Below are 7,113 nucleotides of genomic sequence, written 5' to 3'. Positions count from 1 at the left end.
TTACGCCCCCGGAGCCTTCTAACCAACGATTGTAAATAAGTCTGAGCGATGCGGCGTAGGCCTCACAGACTACCAACATTTCCCTAATAGACCTCACAGTCGGACCCATCCAGCACCATGTCGTCCGCGTAGCTGACGTTGTTCACACAAACACTCCCCACAAGACATCCGACGCCCATGCTGCTAAGCTCGACTATTGGATCAGATATAGGTTGAACTAGGTGTCTTCGTGTAGTATTAAAGTTTGACCGTTTTTAAACACATTTTTACAATAAAAACATTTTTGAAATTGTTTATGATGCTGTGGTTTAGTATTTAGGCGACGATATATGAAATTGTTATTATGTCATATGGAAAAAACTATTCGACGGCTTCTCTATGCTCACCGTTAAGCCTGTCCAATATTATAACTATCTCCACCTGTTTATTTATCTGATGACATGCCTGTATTTCTTAGTTTAAACTTCATAATATAGCCTTTATTTCACCCAGCAAATCACATACACGTCATTATGATTAGATTTTTTTTTAAATGTTCACATCACAAATCGACGAATTATCGCTGATTTGTCTTTTCTTCATAAATTTGTAAATGGTGCAATATCATGCTCTGCAATACTTGAGAACGAAAAGCTATTAGTACTATATAAATACTCCAGACCTTGCTTAACTAAAGTTTTTAATATTCCCTCATGCCAATCTTTTATCATCCACTCTCGAGAATGTCTTCCCGTTAAAACCGTTTATCTGCAAAACCAGACCTAAAAGTCTTCAACGATACTTTTAAAATATTTAAAACAATACTTGGAAGCCACATCTTAATAATCTTAATCCGTATTTGTTAAGTCTGTATGTGTTTTAAGTTTTTTAAGTTTATTTTTGTTTTGTTTAAAAAAAAAGATCTTTTGTTTTTATAATATTTTTAAACTACAGTTCTGTACTAATTAAATTTTACAAAGTTTTGTGCAGCAGTAATAGGTTGATGTATAAGAACAATTATTTTTGTCAGAATCTTTTTGTATAAAATGATATTTGTGCTGTTGGTATACCTTCATAAATAAATTTTTTCCTTGCCACCATTTTTTTTTTTTTTTTTTTAATCCGGGGGAATCTGCTTACAGATACCCCGGGCCCGCGGGGGCAGAGCCGGGGTTATGTGGGACTGGGCTGAACCCTGAGGGGGAGCAGCCCGACCGCACTAAACCCCCGGAGTGTTCCTCCTCTCCGCTGTAGGTGGGGGTACGGGTACGCTGTTGCACTCGTCCGCGCCCCCACCAGCGGCTGGCCGCGCCCTGCGCAGCCCTTCCCCGAGAAGGGAGACACATCGGTCCCCCGACTCCGAATGTGAGGCTCGCCGAACACCAGACGAGCCTTCCATCCCGGGCCCCTTTGTGCTGGACAACGAACTCCCCCGAGTCCGCTACCCAGGGGCCATGGGGGGCCAGGACAGCATCCACTCAACTGTGAAGTTCAGTGGCTGCTCCCCCAGCCCCCGCGGCGGATCTGATGGCAGGCTCCGCCGCAACACCTAACGCGCCTCCGCGCGGACTCTTCGAAGAGAGTCCCTTGGAGCGCCCACCACGAGCCAACCGCCCACGTTCGGCCGCGGAGGATAGGACGAGCGGCAACGACACACCGACACGTCTCTTCCCCCGCGGCCCCGCCACCACTGCATCTCCCTAAGCGGTGCAGCCCCGCCAGGGTCGCGGAGGACAGGACGAGCGGCAACGACACACCGACACGTCTCTCCCCCCGCGACCCTCCTCCCAACGCGCATCCGCGCGGTCTCCCTCCTCCTCGGGCCAGCCTACCACCATCGGCCGGCCCCGTGGGTTCCTCTTAGCTTCACCGTGGGATGAAATCGACCACGGCTACTAGAGCCCCCCCGCCACGACAAGGCGGGAACCCCTTCGGGGGGGTTTTCCTTGCCACCAAAGTCAAGAAGCATTAGCTAAGTTAGTTCGTAGAGGATAGTTGTACTGTAACCTTGGAAAATAACAAAGAACACATACAAAGCAACTAATATTTAAAGTTTACGAAAACATAGCAAGTTTAGGGAAACAGCGGTGCTTACGAAGAATATTTTATCATTATCGAATCTTGTATTTGTTGCACGCACGACTACGTTAAGGTACAATATAAAAAATATAAACAGTACATTGACATGAGATATTCTTTTTTTATTTTTTTTTTTTTCATTTTTATTAGTACATATCCCAAAGTAAGTAACTAAAGGACGTGTATTATGAAAATCTGAAAAAAAAACAGTACTACAAGCACCCGAGACAATATTGAAAAGTTACTTTTCTACATCGACCCGGCCGGGGATTGAAACGCGGACCTTAGAGATGGCGACACCATGAAAACCGGTGTGCAAGCCACTAAATACCTCAGCATGTTTAAAATTTTTACGCATTTCCGAATTCTGAAGGCATTATTAGATTGTTTGTCAAAAATATTGGCCCAACTCAAAAACACATGCATCAGAAAGATGGATTATAAAAAACATAGACTTTTTGGCGTGTTCTGATAAGTTTATTTTTTCTTTGACGAACTCTGTGGTCGATTGTTTATACTGTGTGACGCTGGAAGAGAATCCGGGTTCGATTCCCGATAGGACCAAATCGGGAAATAAAGTTTTCTAAATTAGTTCTGGTCTGAATATTCTGGGAAGTGCCCAAGAGTGAATTTCATTACTCTGGTACTATTAGTACAAGTAATTCTCTAGTTTGACACGAAGCAATAGGTGTGGTTGTCTGGCACATAATTATTATTTTATATTTATTAAATATTTTATTAAATATTTGTTGTCTTTGGCAAACAATGAAAAAAAGCAATGTTACCTCTTTTTATTTTTTTAAATATCGATTTTAGTTTTAGCACTAACAAAAATTAATGCACTTTCATTACAAGATATTCTTTGGTTGCACCCCCCATCCAGCTTTTAAATTTCTATCCTAAGGTTACACGGAAGAAATTACTACTTAACAATAAGGCCGCCTAATGTACATTAGCTTACTCTAGCATACTTATATTCACTATTTTAAATAAATAATATGAAATATTTTTTATTCCACATTCATTCCATTAATTCATTCAAGAATTATAAATGAATGTGTAATTTACGTTTGAACAGATGAAATTCCAAGGAACTTACAATCATACTTCTGTGATCGATGTTTCCTAAACTACTGCAAATAAAATAATACAGTGTTTACCAGGAAAATTACCTGGTGGCACACGATAGGAAAGGGGGGCGCGAAACGCGTCCATCAAACGGCAAAGGTCGGTTTCACCCACGAATTGGGGTAGAAGAATGACAGTGAGCATTATATGTGCTATATCGACAGGTCAATCAATCTACCCTTTATAAATTGTGTATATTTCATTGTCATGGAATCCCATTACATCGATTTAGGAATAACAGAACAGCGATATATACATGATTATTCGTAACGTACTAACATCGAGTATATAACCAGAAATAGAGACGAAATATCATTTAATTTGCTTGAAAACTATTCAGCCTACTCTAACTCGCCATATCATTACTGTGACAACTGCTCTCCAATTGGCTAGCCCGAGTTCGAAACAATTGACGGGTGTCGTCAATGGGTGTCGTCAACTGTTTCACTTCAAATTGACCAGTCAACTTGAGCTTTGCTATAATGGACGAAAATTGCAAAATTACATATTGAATATTTAATTACCGATGAAATGTTATTACGTTTGTTTTGTAATTAGATGTTTTGCATTTTTCCCACACCACCGGATAGAACAGCACGGCACTGTTAGAGATATTATCTTTATTACAATAAACAGGGCTGGGCAGTATTTGAATTACTTGTATTTGAAATACGTATTTAAAATACAAATACGTATTTTGTATTTGTATTTCAATTACTCCCTAAAAATGTATTTTGTAATTGGTATTTCAAATACCTGACCGTAATGTATTTTGTAATTTGTATTTCAAATACTTTCGTTGCAAAATACATTTCAACAAAATACTTTTTTCTTTTCAATGTACAGCCTATTTTGTGACGTGCATAGATTTATATCAGTGTTGGGCATTGATAATGATAATACATTTATTGCAGTTTACATAATATAAATAATACAAATTTTACACTATATTACGTATACATGTAATATACTGTAAGGGTATAGCAATATAAAAACTTATAATATGGTTTAATTACATTTCAAGCCTTAGCAATAATTATTATTACAAAATTTCTTATTATATTTCTTATCATATATATAAACATATTATTAATTGTACAATTATGTGTTATACTAGTTTTAATTCGACCATAATAACATTGCATTTACTCCATTATATAACATGTTATCTACTTCATTTTATTTATTTATTCACATAGGTACAATGAAAGACATATGAATCCTGTAATATGGATATGATAATAATGGACAGCAAAATAGGAATGAGGCAGATCAACGCTATAGCAATTTATCATCAAGATATTGTTGCACTGTGTAGTAAGTTTTATTAGAAAGAATGTTTTTTAAGTTATTTATGAAAATACTTGTTTTATTTTCTTGCTTTATATGCTCCGGTAGTTTGTTGTATATTTTTATCGACATTGAATATGGGCTCGATATATGCATTTCCAATTTTGAGAACGGTGTTACAAGATTATTTCCGTATCTTGTGGGATGGTGTCTTGGTTCGTCTCGCAGTTTAGTGTAAAATTGTGGGTACTTTTTTATAAATTTGCAAACTTCCAAAATGTAAATTGATGTTAGGGTTAAGATTTTGTATTTTCTAAAGAATCGTTCACAGCTCTCTGTTCTTGATATATTTGCTAGTATTCTTACGCAGTTTTTTTGTTTAATAAAGAGGTCATTTACAGTTGTACTATTGCCCCACAATATGATGCCGTATGATAGCCATGCATAAGCGTACGCATAGTAAGCACTTAGGGCAGTTTGTAAATTTGTTGACTTCTTTATTTCTTTTAAGGCGTAAGTAAAACTAGATAGCTTTTTTGTGATTTTTTGTACATGCTGCTTCCAATTTATATTTGTATCGATATCTATTCCGAGTAAATTAAATGTATTGACGGTTTCTATTTGTACTTGGTTATACGAAAAATTAATATTTAGTGATGGTTTTTGATAGGGTCTAAATTCTATAATTTTGGTTTTTGTGAAGTTAATTTCTAAATTGTGATCATTCATCCATGTTACAATTGTAGTTAGTGTATTATGAAGGGTTTGATTTAAGTGGTCACTATTTTTACAAGAGGTTAATATTGAGATGTCGTCAGCGAAAAGAACACATGAATCGTTTATTACTTTTGGGAGGTCATTTATATAAGTCAGGAATAGTATGCACCCAATGACGCTTCCTTGTGGTATCGAATTGTTCATGTTTTGGGGCTCAGATCTGACTTGAGTTATTTCCCCTGTCTCATAGTTATAATGCTCGATTTCTACATACTGGGTTCTGTTTTCTAAATAGGATGCGAACCATTTATGAATGTCACCTCGTATACCCATTCCGTAAAGTTTATCCAGTAAGATATCATACCGAACTTTATCGTATGCCTTTGACATGTCCAATAGGGTACCGATACCATACTTTTTTTCATTTAGTGTATCCAGAATCTTTTGCATAAATTTGTAAGTTGCAAGTGTAGTTGAACGATTTTTCCGAAAACCATTCTGCGACTCATCAAATATATTGTACTTTTCACAGAAAGAGTATAGGCGGCTACACATTGCCTTCTCAAATACTTTCGAAGCCGCGGGCAATAATGCAATCGGCCTGTAATTACTCAAATCATACTTACTTCCTTTTTTGAGGATCGGTTTTATCAGGGATTGTTTAAGAAGATCCGGGAACACACCCTCGGCAAAAGACTGATTGACAAGCGTATAAAACGGAAACGTCAATTCGTCTGCACATACCCTTATAAGCGCGGATGGTATCTCGTCTATTCCATAGCTGTATTTATTTTTTAGATTACGTATAATTACGTTTATTTAGCGCGGTTCGACCGGGCTCAAAAAAAAAAGTGGAACGCTTCACGATTTTGCTTGTCATCCTTGCGCAGGGGCCATGCTAATCTTCTCTGTATCGTTCCAATTTTAGTATATGTACTGCCGAAGCAAGTACGTTAATCAATTAAATTTCAATCAGATTAAAAAATCTATTCAATTGCAACTGATTTCGATTGAATTGATTTTAATTGCAATTAGATTAATTTTATTAGTTGTTCTAAGAAACAATTGAAACTAACAATTAAAACCGAAACTATCAAGTAAAAGTGTCATCACGAATATGGGTTAGGGGATGGGTTTGGGGTGTATTAGGGGGTCGGTTAGGGGGCCGGTTGAGGGTCGGTTAGGGGTCAGTTGGGGGTCGGTTAGGAGGTTAGTTAAGGGGTCGGTTAGGGAGTCGGTTAGGGGTCGGCTGGGGGTGGTTCGGGGGTCGTTTAGGGGGTAGGTTAGGGGGCCGGTTGGGGGGTCGTTTAGGGTGTCGGTTGGGAGGTCAGATAGGGGGTAGGTTAGGGTGCGGTTAGGGGGTCGGTTAGGGGTTGGTTAGGGGGCCGTTTAGGGTGCCGGTGGGGGTCAGTTAGTGGGCTGGTTAGGGGATCGGTTAGTGGGTCGGTTAAGGGTTTGGTTAGGGAGTGGGTCAGGGGCGGGTTAGGGGCCCTTTAGGGGTGTACCCCCTAACTGACCCCTTAACCGACCCCCTACCTATCCCCAACCGACCACTTAACCGGTCTCCAACCGACCCCCCAACCGGACCCTAACCGATCCCCTACCGACACCTAACCGACCCCCAAACCGACACCTTAACCGACCCCCTACCGACACCTAACCGACCTCCAACCGGACCCCCTAATCGAGCCCCTATCTGAGCCCCCAACCTTCGTGGTGGTATTATATGTGAAGAACTACATACAAAAAATATATGTAATTAGATTGAAGTCGTTGTAAATGACGAAGTAAATGCAAGTGATCAATCACTTTTTTGCAAAGAGCATCTATTATATGTATGTATGTGTATATGTGTGTGTGTGAGTGCGTGTGTGTGCGTGCGTGCGTGCGTGCGTGCGTGCGTGCGTGCGTGCGTGCGTG

General features: G+C 39.4%; 1 non-coding gene across 1 annotated transcript; it reads right to left on the bottom strand.

The window, feature by feature from the left end:
• Positions 1-6,038: 6,038 nt before the first annotated feature.
• Positions 6,039-6,145, bottom strand: LOC113235533. Its single transcript, XR_003310876.1, has one exon. It is a non-coding gene; the product is annotated as a U6 spliceosomal RNA (small nuclear RNA).
• Between the last annotated feature and the right edge of the window lie 968 nt (positions 6,146-7,113).

The sequence above is a fragment of the Hyposmocoma kahamanoa genome, unplaced genomic scaffold, assembly GCF_003589595.1.
Source record: "Hyposmocoma kahamanoa isolate Upper Pololo Valley unplaced genomic scaffold, ASM358959v1 87, whole genome shotgun sequence".
Taxonomy (NCBI): domain Eukaryota; kingdom Metazoa; phylum Arthropoda; class Insecta; order Lepidoptera; family Cosmopterigidae; genus Hyposmocoma; species Hyposmocoma kahamanoa.
The sequence above is the reverse complement of the archived record's forward strand: the minus strand, read 5'-3'. Positions and strand labels throughout refer to the sequence as shown.